The sequence below is a fragment of the Protopterus annectens genome, chromosome 12.part0 (genome assembly GCF_019279795.1).
Source record: "Protopterus annectens isolate FY-2018-M chromosome 12.part0, PAN1.0, whole genome shotgun sequence".
NCBI lineage: Eukaryota > Metazoa > Chordata > Ceratodontiformes > Protopteridae > Protopterus > Protopterus annectens.
In genome coordinates, this window is record NC_056746.1 from 941687697 (window position 1) to 941701881 (window position 14185).

Sequence of the window (14185 nt, forward strand, 5' to 3'; positions counted from 1 at the left end):
ACTTTGTTCTATGAAGATAAAAACAAAGCTGTCTATGAACATTAACAAATTAAGTTTGTATTCACCTTTATTTTGGAAGTTAGGGAAGAAAACGGGCAGATTAATGGACTGGTTTATGTTTGCTTCAGATGCCACTTTGGGCAAGAAGGAAGGATTAGTAAGGACAGAGACCCTATCCTTGTGGAAGACCAAATATGGAGGCACGGCAGACGGAGCTTGAAACTCAGAAACCCTCCTAGAAGATGTAATGGCAACTAGGAAAGCAGTCTTCCAGGACAAAAAATTCAAATCCACCGAAGCTGCAGGTTCGAAAGGAGGAGCCACCAATGCTTGTAAAACAAAGGTAAGGTCCCAAGGAGGCACTGAATCCTTGACAGGTGGACGTAACAGAAAAATACCTTTAAGAAAAGCCTTAGACAGCCTAGAAGAGGCTAAGGCAATGTCTTCACCAATGTGAAAATTAGAAATGGCTGCCAATTGTACTTTCACTGTGGAGGAACTAGCTCCTTGCTGAAAAATGCCAGACAGGAAATCCAACACAGCTGGAACAGGGGCTGTAAAGGGATCTATTTTTCTCTGTGAAGCCCAAATGGAAAAGCGCTTCCATTTACTGCGATAAAGTTTCCTAGTGGAATCTTTAAGAGAAGCCACCAAATGGATTTTACTGGGGATGAAAGACCGGGAGTCCTGGCAATCAATGGAACTGGAGCAACCAGGCTGTCAAGCTTGAGGCTGCCCAGCTTGGGTGGACGGGCCCCCGACGGATGGGAGATTAGATCCGGGCAGGGATCCAGAACCCACGGGGGAGCTAAGAGATAAGACCAAAGGAATGGGAACCAAACCTGACGAGGCCAGAACGGGACAATGAGGATAACTTTGCACCACAGTCGGCAAGCTTTCTGAAGAAACTTTGGAATGAGTGGAATAGTGGATAAGCATACAGAAGCCCGGGGGGGGCCAAGCATGGACTACAGCATCTTGTGGGGACTTCCCCTGGTGAGGGAATCAGAGCAAAGAACTCGCTGCACTTCGCGTTGGATGGAGATGCGAAGAGATCGCAGAAAGGCTGACCCCATGCAAGGAAGATCTCATCCGCTACTGTTTCAGAGACCACTCGTATGGCATCAGAATAGCCCGACTCAATCTGTCCGCTAAAATGTTGGAGCACCCCGGGATGTGTGTTGCTATCAGAAAATGACCGGTGGAGATCGCCCATTCCCACACTCTCATGGCCTCGCCACATAGGGAGTAGGATATGGTTCCCCCGTGCTTGTTGATATATCAGACAACCGACATGCTGTCTGACTGAATTGCAATCAATCTGAGAGGAAGGATAGTGTGAAAGGCTTCCAACGCTAAAAGCACTGCCCTCATCTCTAGAACATTTATGTGCAACTTGGTCTCTGACTGGGACCACGTGCCTTGGACTGTACTTCCCAAACAGCGTCCTCCCACCCGAGTTGGGAAGCATCCGTGGTCACTGTGGCTTGGACTGGAGATGACGCGAAGGGGCGTCCCTCTAATATCTCCAGTGAACTTAACCACCAAAGAAGAGACGTCCTGCAGACGTGACTGATCTTGATCGGAAATTCTATGGGCAGGTCTAGCAAAGACCATTGAACAGCCAGCGTCCATTGAAGAACCCGCATATGAAGGCATGCACAAGGGAGAATCAATATGGAGGCAGTCATGGAGCCCAGAGCACGGAGAACCTCGCTCGCCTTTGGAGACTTGGAGTTCGCTATCCTGTCTGGAGTTAAGAATGAGTTCGCTATCCTGTCTGGAGTTAAGAATACCTTCATTTACTAAGTGTCTAGCCGTGCGCCAATGAAGTCTAGAACTTGTACTGGTTGCAAATGGGATTTCTGAACATTGACTAATTCCCAGTAGATCTGCCAACCAAATTAAGTAATCTTGGGCCAGACACAGGTGATGCTTGTTGGGCGCAGCGAAGAGCCAGTCGTCCAGGTATGGAAAAGTACAGTTTTGTACCTACCATAAAAGTAGATGTTCGAGTGCTCACACTGCTGCAGTCATCATACTTGGGTTATCTGCAGTCAGGCGGTCCCCGCAGTCGGCCCGAGTTCCAAAGCCTTCGTCCGGCGTTGGTTGTTGTCGCTTCTTCCCTGACGTCAGTGCGACAGGGGTATAAAAGAGGCAGCCGACGCCATTTTCTTCAGTTTTTCTTGCCCCAGATGTCAGGTGCCCCCAAATAGGAAGGCAATGCATAATCCTAAGTAAATTACATAAGTAGAAAACAATAGCTACAGCTGTAAGCATACACCATATAGAAATACATCTTAGAGATTGTATAAAACAGGGACCTATAGATAAAACTCAGGTAAAAAGAGGGGAAGGTGGGAGGGTAACCTGTACTGCAGCAGTGTGAACACTCTAACATCTACATTTATGGTAGGTACAAAACTGTACTATGTTCATCGTGTTACACTGCTGCAGTCATCACACTTGGGTTGAATCCCACAGCTAAGGCTGGGCGGTTGGTACTCAACAGGGTTTGGAGAAGCTAGTAGGCCCTGCAAAACTGCAGTGGCAAAGCCAGCCCTGGTTGTTGAGTATAGAGGTAAGTGGTAGTGCTTGGTGAAGGTGTGCACTGAACTCCCAAGTTGCAGCTTCCAAAATATCCTTGGTTGGTACCCCTCTGAGGAAGGCTGCTGATGTTGCTGCAGCCCTGGTGGAATGAGGCCTAATGTTACCAGGTACAGGTTTCCCATGGTGTGTGTAGCAGAAACGGATACAATGCCCTATCCATTTTGAAATGGTCTGTTTTGATATAGGCTTTCCTTGAGATCCTGCAGCATAGGATACAAAGAGCTGATCAGATTTTCTGAAAACCTTTGTTTTATCCAAGTAGAAATATAATTGCCTGTGAATGTCCAAAGAGTGTAGGAGCCTTTCCCCTTTATTCTGGGGGTTTGGATAAAAAGGTGGGTAAATGAATGTTTTGGTTTAGAGCCACACTGGATACTACCTTTGGCATAAAGGAAGGGTTAGTTCGTAAAGAGAAAAATGATGAAAGGCTCCACTGCCATTAGGGCCTGTAGCTCTGAGACTCTTCGTGCTGAAGTTATTGCTAGCAGCAGGGCAGTTTTCCATGATAAAAATTGCAAATCGGCTGAAAAACCTGGCTCGAAGGGCGGTAGCGTAAGTTTTTCCAAAACAAAATTGAGGTCCCAAGTTGGTGCTCTTTGGGGCGATCTTATGTTCTTAGCCCCTCTGAGGTACTGTCTTAATAATGGAGGTGAAAAAATAGGAGGATCCGTGTTGTAATGAGCTGAAATAGCTGAAGCGTGGATCTTTATAGATGAAAAGGAAAGGCCTTTGTGCAACATCTCAGTTAAATATTGCAGAATCTGAGGAATATTTGGGACAAGAGGATTTTGGCCTTTAGCCTGGTTCCAGGCACAGAATCTTTTCCATTTGTCTGAGTAGGTTTTCCTGGTGCTGGGTCTCCTGGCCTCCAGAATGACATCCATAACAGCTGTAGACAGAAGTGTTGACTGGTTGTTTAGATAATCTGCCATGCAGCCAGATTTAAAGTCTTGAGCTGGCTGTGTAGAATCCGATTGTTTTGCTGAGTCAGCAGGTGAGGAATTTGAGGTGAAATCCATGGTGGGCCTTGAGCCATGTTCCTTAATATTGGATAACAGTGTTGGCGTGGCCAGTCTGGAGCAATGACCATCATTTGTGGCCTCTCTATTCTGGCTTTTATCAGCACCTTTGCCAGAAGAGGCAGTGGAGGAAAGGCATACACTGTTAGTGTTTTCCAACTGAATGAGAGGGCGTCCACTTTCCAAGCTAGAGTGTGGTATGTCCTTGTGCAAAACTTTCGCAGTTGGTAGTTTTGGGGGGAGGCAAACAGATCTATGTCTGGGCTCCCCCATTTTTGAGTTATCATTGTGAATACTTGTGGGTCTAAGTTTCCACTCGTGAGGATCCATGATATTTCTGCTTAGTTCGTCTGCCAATGTATTTTTCTTTCCTGGCAGGAATTGTGCTTGTAGTTGAACTTGGTAGGTCAGTGCTGTGTTCCACAAGGTCATTGCTTGCCTGCATACGGGATAGGAGTGTGCCCCCTTGTTTATGTACCACATCACTGTGGTGTTGTCCGTCTTTATTAGAAGTTGTCCTGGATGTAGGAGGTCCTTGAAAGCTGTTAGGGCATTTTGTACAGCTAGCATATCTTTTTGATTGATGTGGAGATGCATTTGATCTGCAGACCATTTGCCCTGAATACACTGTCCTGCCATGTGTGCTCCCAAGGCATAATCCGATGAATCTGTTGTCATTGTTTGCCTGGCTGTGGGCAAGGTGAAAGGCTGTCCCTTGTTGAGGTGACATGCCTGAGCCCACCATAGAAACTCCTGTTGAAGGCAGGGAATTAGTGGTATTATTGTTTCCAAGCTGTGGCTGTTGAGTCCATATGCTTTTCAGGTATGATTGTAATTTCCTCATATGCAGTTTGGCATATGGTATTAGTAGTATGCAAGATGCCATGAATCCCAAGGCTTGCATAATTTTTCTTTCAGGGAGTTGGGTCTTTGTTGCCATCATTTTGAAGTATTGAGTCAGTTGTCCTTGCTTGTCTGGCGTGAGATAAGTCATCTGGGCCATTGTATTTAAGCTGGTACCCAGGAATATTATGTCTTGTGAGGACACTAGTTTTGACTTCTTTTCGTTTACTGTGTACCCTAGGCAACTTAGTAGGTTTTTTATAAACGTCAGATGTTTTAAAAGAATGTCCTTGCTGTCTGCTTGAATAAGGCAGTCGTCCAGGTATGGATATATTTGGATTCCTCTTTGTCTACAGTATGCAATTACTGGTGCCAGGCATTTTGTGAAGACCCTGGGCGCAGTAGATAAGCCAAAGGGCAGTGCAGATAATTGGTAATGAGTTGTACCTGCTATAAATCGGAGGCATCTTCTGCAATTTTGTCCGATAGGGACATGCAGGTATGCCTCCTTGAGGTCGAACGTTACTAGCCAAGCCTTCTTGCCCAGCATGGGAAGAAGTTGCTGTAGTGTGAGCATCTTGAATTTGGGTACTTCCAGGTATGTGTTTAGAATTGAAAGGTCCAGAATGGGTCTCCAGGCTTTGTCCTTTCAGGGAACCAGAAAGAGTCTGGAGTAAAATCCTTGTCCTTGCTCCTGTGTAGCAACCTGCTGAATGGCTCTCATGTCCATGAGTGCTGTAATTTGTCTTTGAGCCTCTGCCCGTTGATTTGATGGCAGGTTTGGCATTCCTTATATCCTTGGAAAAGTGTGAAAGTGGAACATGTATCCTTGAGTTACAATATTTAGGACCCATTTGTCTGTTGTGATGATGTGCCAATTGTCTGCAAACAGTGCAAGTTTTCCTCCCAAGGGAGCTGCCAAGAGTGATTTGCTTGGCAGTCTGAGGGGTAAGTCATTGTGATTGTCTTCTGATAGTTTGAGACCCATCTTCTCCTCCTTTCCGGGTTGTGGCACCCCATTGTCGTGGCTTGTAAGAGCCTTGTGGCTGACCTCTACCCCTTGGGCATCTGTATTTGCCCCTCTGAGGTCTGTCAGAAGTTGGAAAGGACCAGTTTTTGGTTGGCCAATTTCTGCTGAAATGAGGGGGTTGGACCTGTAAAGAAATCCTTGACCGTCTGTATAGATTTTGCCTTATCCTCCATTTTCTTTAAAACCTCTTCTGCTTTCACACCAAATAAAACATCCTGCTGTAAGGGTGCATCCGATAACTTTGCTTTAACATGATCAGGTAAAGTTTGTTCTTTTAACCAAGCATGCCTACGAATGACGGACCCTGTTACAGCTGCTCTGCAAGAAGCTTCCAATGAATCAAATTCACATTGCAAAGTATGTTTTCCCACTTGTTCTGCTGCATGCAACAAATCGTGCATTTCCTTGTAATCAGGCTGCTCTGTATGAGTGCTCATTTTTTGTTTTAATTGAGACATCAAATATTGTTGATATTTCAGCATGTGAAACTGGCAATTTAAGGCCCTCATAGCTAGAGTAGATGAGGTATATACTTTCTTTCCCCATCTGTCTAGTGCTCTAGAATCCCTTTCAGACGGTACAGGATTTTTAGCAATAGAGGCCTTAATCCCTTTGGGACCCTGGGAAATGGTTTCTGGGTCAGCAACAGGGCTTTTATATAGGAATTTATGTGAGTCAGGGACTCTGTAGTATCTGTCTGGTTTGGCTGGTGCAGGAGGTAATGAGTCTGTGTTAAGGCTAGATTCTGAATAAACATCATCCACAATGTCTAACACAGGTGGAATGGCAAGGGGTCTGTGCTGGGGTAGTAAGAGGAACTCTCTGAGCCTTTTCTTAGAATCAGAGTAATCCTGGCCTTCCCAGTGGAAATGTTCTCTCATGGTATGTAGTTTCCCCAAAAGAGTAGTCTTTTGGGGGAGATGCTGAAGGAATAGACTCTGCAGCATCAGAGTCTTCATAAGGGGGAAAAGAGTACTCCTGTTCCTCAGAAGAATCTGAGTTAATGGAAACGTAGTCCTCCTCCTGTCTAGGCCTTTTGTCAGGTGGGGGATGGGAACCCCTGATTAGAGTAATTAAGTCTTCGGCCATCTTAAGCATCTGTTTCTTAGGCATGGGGCCTTGCACTGGAGACTGCTGTACAGGCTTCCTTACTTCTAATGGAGTTTTCAGTTTTGCAAAGGATTTAATAGTAAGTGTAGTCGGTCTGAAGACACCTTCAGCAACTGACTGCCTTTCAACTGCACCGGAATCCCCATCAGCCATGGAGTCGGAAGGGCCTAAAGATAAAGGCTCTGGAGGCCCTGCAATCTCCGCTTGGGAGTCGGATGCAGGCTGGGGTTCTAAATCAACGGTCGTCAGGGGCTGCGTAGGCGCCTCACTGAAAACCGGAGAACCGGCGACTGGCCTAGCAGAGGCCTCTGTGTCTGGTCTGGGTCTCGGCTGCCTGTCCTTATCTTTGCGCTTTTTATGCATGCCGGTCGTCGGTTGCTCCGACGGCATGGTATAATTAAATTTTCTACCAAAATAATGTCGGGCGAAATCAAACCAACGTTTAATAGTTCGTTTGTTAAACCTAACACAAAACCGACAACCTGTGACTTCGTGGTCTGGGCCTAGGCAAGGGATACAATAAGAATGAAAATCCTTATGAGGTATTTGCTTCCCACAAGAAATGCAATTATTAACTTTTTCTGACATCGGACTGAGGCAAGAAAAGGTTCCCCAATGGGGTACTTAGCTTTATTGAAGACTTCGGTCAGAAATTCGATTTGAAAATCTCAGTTGTCGGCCGACCGGCACTTGCGAACTGCTTCTGCTACTGCACGGCAAGAAAGACTGAAGAAAATGGCGTCGGCTGCCTTTTTTATACCCGTCGCACTGACGTCAGGGAAGAAGCGACAGCAACCGACACCGGACCAAGACTTTGGAACTCGGGCCGACTGCGGGACCGCCTGACGGCAGATAACCCAAGTGTGATGACTGCAGCAGTGTAACACGATGAACATCACCTGAATAACCTGAAGCCTCAGGTGAGCCGCTACAACTGCCATTACCTTGGTGAACACCCTGGGGGTTGTGGTGAGGCCAAAGGGCAGGGCTCTGAACTGAAAATGACTGGCTCCCAGCCGGAAGCGCAGAAATCTCCTGGAGCTGGAGGTCAGAGCCGAAGAATCCATTCCCTCGGGTCAGACTCCCTCTCCACGGTTCCGAGAGTCGCTCGGATCCGAACAAGTCAGATCCGAGGAACTCAAGGTAACAGCCAGAGTCGAGGTTGGAGGAACCGTCGGCGCCGAGCTACCAGCTCAGAAAATCCTCGGATCCAAGAGCCCCGAAGCACGGATCGGGGAAGGAGAGATGTTGCGGAAAAAAGGCATGGAGGTCCCCCCTCCAGAGGGAGAGGGGCCTGGCAAGAATCCCATCTGTATTTGGGTCTGAATGAATCTCCGCATCATCCTGTCCATGTCTGATAAACTTCTAGTCGACCTCGAAGAGGCCACTGACTCGGATCTGGCTGGTCTGCGCAATGGGGAGGAAGGCCTCGGGTCGAATGTTCCAACGGCTCCAGTGAAAAATGAGGAGACCGGAGCTGTGGAGAAACAGGCCTCATGGCCTTAGAAGGGGGACTAAGAAAGAGCTCCCTGTCCGGGGATCTCTTGCGATGTCTGTCCTTTTTGTCCCTATCCTCTCTGCACTTTTCTTTGTCTTTTTCCTAGTCAGCTACGCTGACTGTAGATTTGTCTTTATTCGATCCATCACCAGAAGAAGAAGAGGGAGGTTGAGTCCCTGTCTGGGTGGGAGATTGAGCACTAGAAACCGAGGCCGTGGCAGATTCCAGCATGGAAGTGGGGAGAAGGCCTTTGGCTGCTAACTTGGCCTTCATAGGTTCATAGGTAGGTACTAGGCTATCGGCAATGGGGCCTAAACAGGCCCAGCCAAAAAGGTACCCTGGCTCTTACCACCCAAGAAAATTATTTGCCTGTGTCCCTGTCGAGCAGAGCCACAGAGGTGATCCCTTCTGATCCCCAAGGGCCCTAGGGTTGAACCTGGTGCATACAGCACACCGAGTGGACAAATGTGCCACTCCCAAGTAAATCACACACAGAGTGTGACCATCAGCCGGGGAGAACTTATGGCCACACTCTGTACATTTCTTGAAAACAGATTTTGGCTGATCAGCCATGGTTCTGCACTAAAAAGGAAATTACTAACTACCAGAAAAAAACACACACAAACAAGTAGGGGAAGGGCAGGCCTAACAACTGCTCTACCAAGTTAATTAAACTTTTTTTTTTTCCTTAACCGATGAACAAGAGATACACTAAACAAGGGGAAGAAGGGAAAAAAATCACTCAGACGCACACTAGATTTAAGTATTAATAACACTTACTATCCCTGAGCTCAGAGCAAAGGAGACCACGATGCACACTACTGGCGCGGCAAATGAGATCTGGGGGAAGATGGGAGCTGGTAGGGCATTATGGGTAAGGGGAGGAGCTTGGAGCAGATACTAGAAAAAAGTTGCCAGCTCGGATCTGATACAGATCCGTATACCTACAGGTTGCAGATAAAATGAAGTTAACTACTTCAGATCTGAGCTTAAGAACAGTGATGGTACAATGACTTGTGTACTTGAAAGAACAGTCGAGTACTATGTATTTGAAGGAACAGTCGAGTACTATGAAGGTCTGTTAGATGGACTTCAGGGAGTGGCTGCTGAGAAATGGGAAGTATTTTGTAAAGCTACAAATGCATGGGAAGTATTTTGTAAAGCTACAAATGCATCTCCATCAACAAAAAGTACTGATGCTTGCAAGTCTGAAATACAAGGACACAATTACTCTTTAGTATGTACATACTGCATCATCAGTTCATAAGTGTTTACTAGATTAATGACCACAAGGACATTTGTAAGCCTAGCCATGCACCCCAAATCTCTGACAAGTTCTGGTACCCTTGATAAGTGTAAGTAGAAGCTTGGGAGATTAACCTTTTACAGGCTGCCTGTGTCCATTAGTGACATAGGTGCCAAACCAGGGATGAATTTCCTGTTCTCCATCCAAATGTCCAAGCTACGCCTGAATAGAGTTAGGGAGGAACTCTGCTTCACATGGATGGGGAGCCTGTTTCAGAGGAGTAGTTGTCTCTGGGGTATATAGCTGTCTCTCCAGCAGGTCCTATTTATATCACAGGCAAGACTTAAGTCTTTTGAATGGGTAATTCTGGTACTGTGTTTTGTGGATAAGCAGGAGGTCCTTCAAAGTGGGGTCTGACAATGCCTTGCACACCAGGCATAGATCTCCCCTCAACAGCCTTGAGGAGACAGAAAACAGTGATAGGACTTTGAGGTGGTCTGCACAGGACATGTTGCTTACACCCCATATTCTTTTAGTGAGGAACTTCCGTGGACATTCCAACTGTTGGATATGCCTGGTCAGGTACATAAAGTGGGTAGTGTACTCAATGATAGGTCTAATGAATGCCAAATACAGTGGAACAATGACCTCCTTGGAATTGGAATGATTTTTTCACTACTGTAGGCACACGTTGATTAAAGGTTAGATTACTGTCTGTGTGTGTCCCCTGACTACTGTGTCAATTCTTAGGGGGTGTATTGTCAATATGATAATTACCAGGGGTGGATGACTTCCCAAAGGATACTACTATGCATTTCTTGGCATTTTTTTAGTCCATGGCTCTGACAACAGTGGTCAATGTCAGCCCTTCCTGGAGAACATTTGTGCTGGTGGGGAATTCAATGACAGCTCCTAATTTGCAATCAGCTACAAATTTAGTCAGCCAAAGGCCATTTGCATTGGCCTTGACTTCTGAGACCTAAATGCCAAAAAGGAGCAGTCCTAGGAATGATTCCTGAGGGACTCAGATTCTGACTGGCCTCTTTGTGGAGGTGGACTCACCAATTCCAGCTTCCTGGGTCCTGTGAGCCATCTGGCTAGTCACTGAGTAATATAAGGGTCTGTACCTAACCCCGTGTTTGTCAACAATGCTCAAGTGCGGTATTGTGTCAAATACTTTGGCCAGGTCAATGTAGGCAGTGTGAACCATTCTGCCCTCATCCATTGCTTTGCTGACATTCTCAAAGAAGTCCACCAGGTTGAGTAGGCATAACCTGCCCTTGACAAAATCAGATTGGTTGGGTCCAGTGTTTCGAGGTTTCCTATGTCATTACTGATCATTTCCATGATAATTTTTTCCATGTCTTTGCACACACGACTAGTGAGACTTATGGGTCTATAGTTTCCAGGGTCTGTAGACTGCCCACCTTTATGCACAGAGATGACTACTACTGTTCTCCATTCATAAGGCATGAAGCCTGTCTGGAGGCAACAGTTACACAGCAATTCCAGATGGCCAAATAGGTCATGCTTCATGCCATTTATAAGGTATCTTGGGATACTGTCCAGGTCCACTGATGCAGTGTTCTTGCCCTTAGAAAGAGCATGAAGGATTTTTATTTGATGGCATTTCCTGAGGGAAGGATGTGGGTAAGAGAGGGGTAAAGTTGGAGCCAAATTTGTCAGCCAGTAAAAAAAAAGTTGGGAGGTTGGCATAATGGTTAAGGTGTTCATCTTACAGGACTGGATTCTCACAGGGAGTAATTGGCTAGGCTTAAAATGGTCAAGAAGGGCAGCTAATCTATGAACCTATGAACAACATTCACTTTTATGTCACGCTCCAGTGGCCTAATGGATAAGGCACTGGCTTCCTAAGCCAGGGATTGTGGGTTCAAGTCCCATCAGGGGCGATATAATCTTGATACAAGTGAAGCTTTTAGAGCCGAGTGGCCTAGTGGGCTAATGCAGTATGCTGTAGTTGACAGTAGATTTGTTACACTTTCTGGCTCAGTACAGGTGGCTCCATTAACAAAGAGCTCTGCACACAACTGAGGTTGCAGACAAGCTAAAGAATGCCTTGTGATTGTCCTTGGCCTGGGAGGCCAACTCCACCTCAGATTTGGCTTTGGTACACTGTCTTCAGAGTTGTTTGTTTAGTTTGATGAGAGTGTTTTTATGCGCCTCATAATTTTTGCCATGATTTTCGTCCTTCTGTTGTGACTCCATAGGGGGGGCTTGTTTTTTTTTTTTTGAGTCAGTTCTTTACTTCTTTCTGGTGAATACAGCTGCCTCTATGCAGCTATTAGTATGCTTGTACAGGGTTTCTGTGACTAGTTCCACGTAGGCAGCAATGTTCTCAGGGTATACGAGGGATGACAGTGAATCAGGAAGTGAAAAGTACAGTTTTGTACCTACCATAAATGTAGATGTTCGAGGATCCCATTGCTGCAGTCCTAACTATTGGGTATAGTCCGCATCCAGTCGGCCCGAATACCAGAGTATAAGGCTGACGTCGGTCAGGGCGCATTAGACTGACGTCAGTACGTCAGGGTACTAATGCGCATGACCGACGTCATATCCTCAGTCTTTTCTTGCCCCAGATGTCAGAAGATCCTAAAAAGACAAGGCCCAAAATACCTGCACCAAAAATATGTACAATATATACAAGAATATATACAAAAAATATATATAAGCATGTAACCTCACCTACACAACCACCCCTAACCACAGAGGGGAAGGAGGGAGGGTAAATTGGACTGCAGCAATGGGATCCTCGAACATCTACATTTATGGTAGGTACAAAACTGTACTATGTTCTTCGTTCCCCATTGCTGCAGTCCTAACTATTGGGTAGAATCCCAAAGCAGAGGTAAGGGAGGCTGGCAAATTATAAAGAAGCAGGAGCTGACAACATGCCTTGCAAAACAGCTGTGGCAAAACCAGCCCTAGACTTAGAGTAGATAGGTAGGTGATAATGCTTAGAGAAAGTATGCACTGAACTCCAAGTAGCTGCTTCCAAAATATCCTTAGTTGCCACCCCCCTTAGAAATGCTGTTGAAGTGGCAGTAGCCCTAGTGGAATGAGGCCTAATCCCAGCTGGAATCTCCTTGCCATGATGGGAATAACAAAATGCAATGCAAAAGCCAATCCACCTAGAAATAGTTTGTTTTGACACAGGCTTGCCCTGTGAACTCAAAGCAAAAGAAACCAACAACTGCTGAGACTGCCTAAAATCCTTAGTCCTGCTTAAATAATAACGCAATTGCCTGTGTACATCTAAAGTGTGCAAAATCTTTTCCCCTTTATTTTGGGGATCTGCATAAAAAGTAGGCAAATGAATAGTTTGGTTTAAAGCCACACTAGAAACCACCTTAGGCATAAAGGAAGGATTAGTGCGTAATGATACCCTATCCTTATGGAAAATCAAAATGGCTCTACTGCCATAAGGGCCTGCAACTCAGACACCCTTCTTGCAGAAGTAATAGCCAACAGAAAAGCAGTCTTCCAAGACAAGTATTTCAATTCAGCAGTAGCCGCAGGCTCAAAAGGTTGTAGAGTAAGTTTTTCCAACACAAAATTGAGATCCCAAGCAGGAGTAGGAGCTCTACGGGGGTCTTATATTCTTTGCCCCTCTAAGAAACTGCTTGAACAAAGGATGCGAAAACAATGGTGGGTCACAATCATAGTGAGCTGAAATTGCTGCAGCATGAATCTTAATGGAAGAGAAGGACAAACCTTTGTCCAATAACTCAGTAAGGTATTGAAGAGCCACACTCAAATTAGGCTCAGAAACCTGCAAACTCTTTGCTGTACTCCAAAATAAGAATCTCTTCCATTTTTCTGCGTACACTTTCCTTGTACTAGGTCTTCTAGCTTCCATAATCACATTTAAAACTTGTTGAGGAAGTTGAGACCTGCTGTGTTTCAACACAGAAGATGCCAGGCTGTTAGATGAAGAGAGTGAAGCTTGACATTGAGCAGATGACCATCCTTCTGAGATAACAGATGAGGAATCAGAGGTAAAGGCCATGGAGGCTTCCTTACCAGACTCCGTAGTAGTGGGTACCAGTGTTGCGAGGCCAATCTGGAGCTATCAAAATCATCCTTGGCCTGTCTTGCCTGACCTTTAATAGTACCTTTGGAAGAAGAGGCAGAGGAGGAAAGGCATACACATGAAGGTTTTTCCAACTGAAAGACAGAGCATCCACTTTCCAAGCTGTGTGATGAAACCCCTTTGTGCAATACTGTGGCAGCTGGTGGTTTAGTGGAGAAGCGAACAGATCTATGTCTGGAGTTCCCCATGACACTGTCAGTTTTGAAATACATGAAGATCCAGTTTCCACTCGTGGGGATCCATGATTTGTCTGCTTAACACATCTGCTAAGGAGTTCTGTGCTCCGGCAGAAACCTTGCCTGAAGAGTTAATTGCAAGCTTAGCGCAGTCTCCCATAAAATCATTGCTTGCCTGCATAAAGGATAAGAATGTGTTCCCCTTGCTTGTTGATGTACCACATGACAGTTGTGTTGTCTGTTAGAATCAACACCTGCCCTGGAAGAAGTAACTCCTTGAAAGCCATTAATGCAAACTGGACTGCTAACATCTCCTTCATGTTGATATGTAGATGCTGTAGTCTGGCAGGCCACTTGTCTTGTATCCACTTTCCATTTAGATGAGCTCCCCAAGCAATGTCCGAGGCATCTGTCGTTAAGATCTGACTCGCCTCTGGCCGGGTCACAGAGAGTCCCTTGTTTAGGTGACATTCCTGAGCCCACCACAAAAATTCTTTTGAAGGCAAGGTATTATTTGAATGACAGTGTCCAAATCCTGG

The 14185-nt window shown here is 45.8% G+C and overlaps 1 non-coding gene across 1 annotated transcript; it reads left to right on the forward strand.

Annotated features, from left to right (window-relative positions):
- Window positions 1-11193: 11193 nt before the first annotated feature.
- On the forward strand, window positions 11194-11266 carry TRNAR-CCU. Its single transcript has one exon. It is a non-coding gene; the product is annotated as a tRNA-Arg (tRNA).
- The last annotated feature ends 2919 nt before the right edge of the window (window positions 11267-14185 follow it).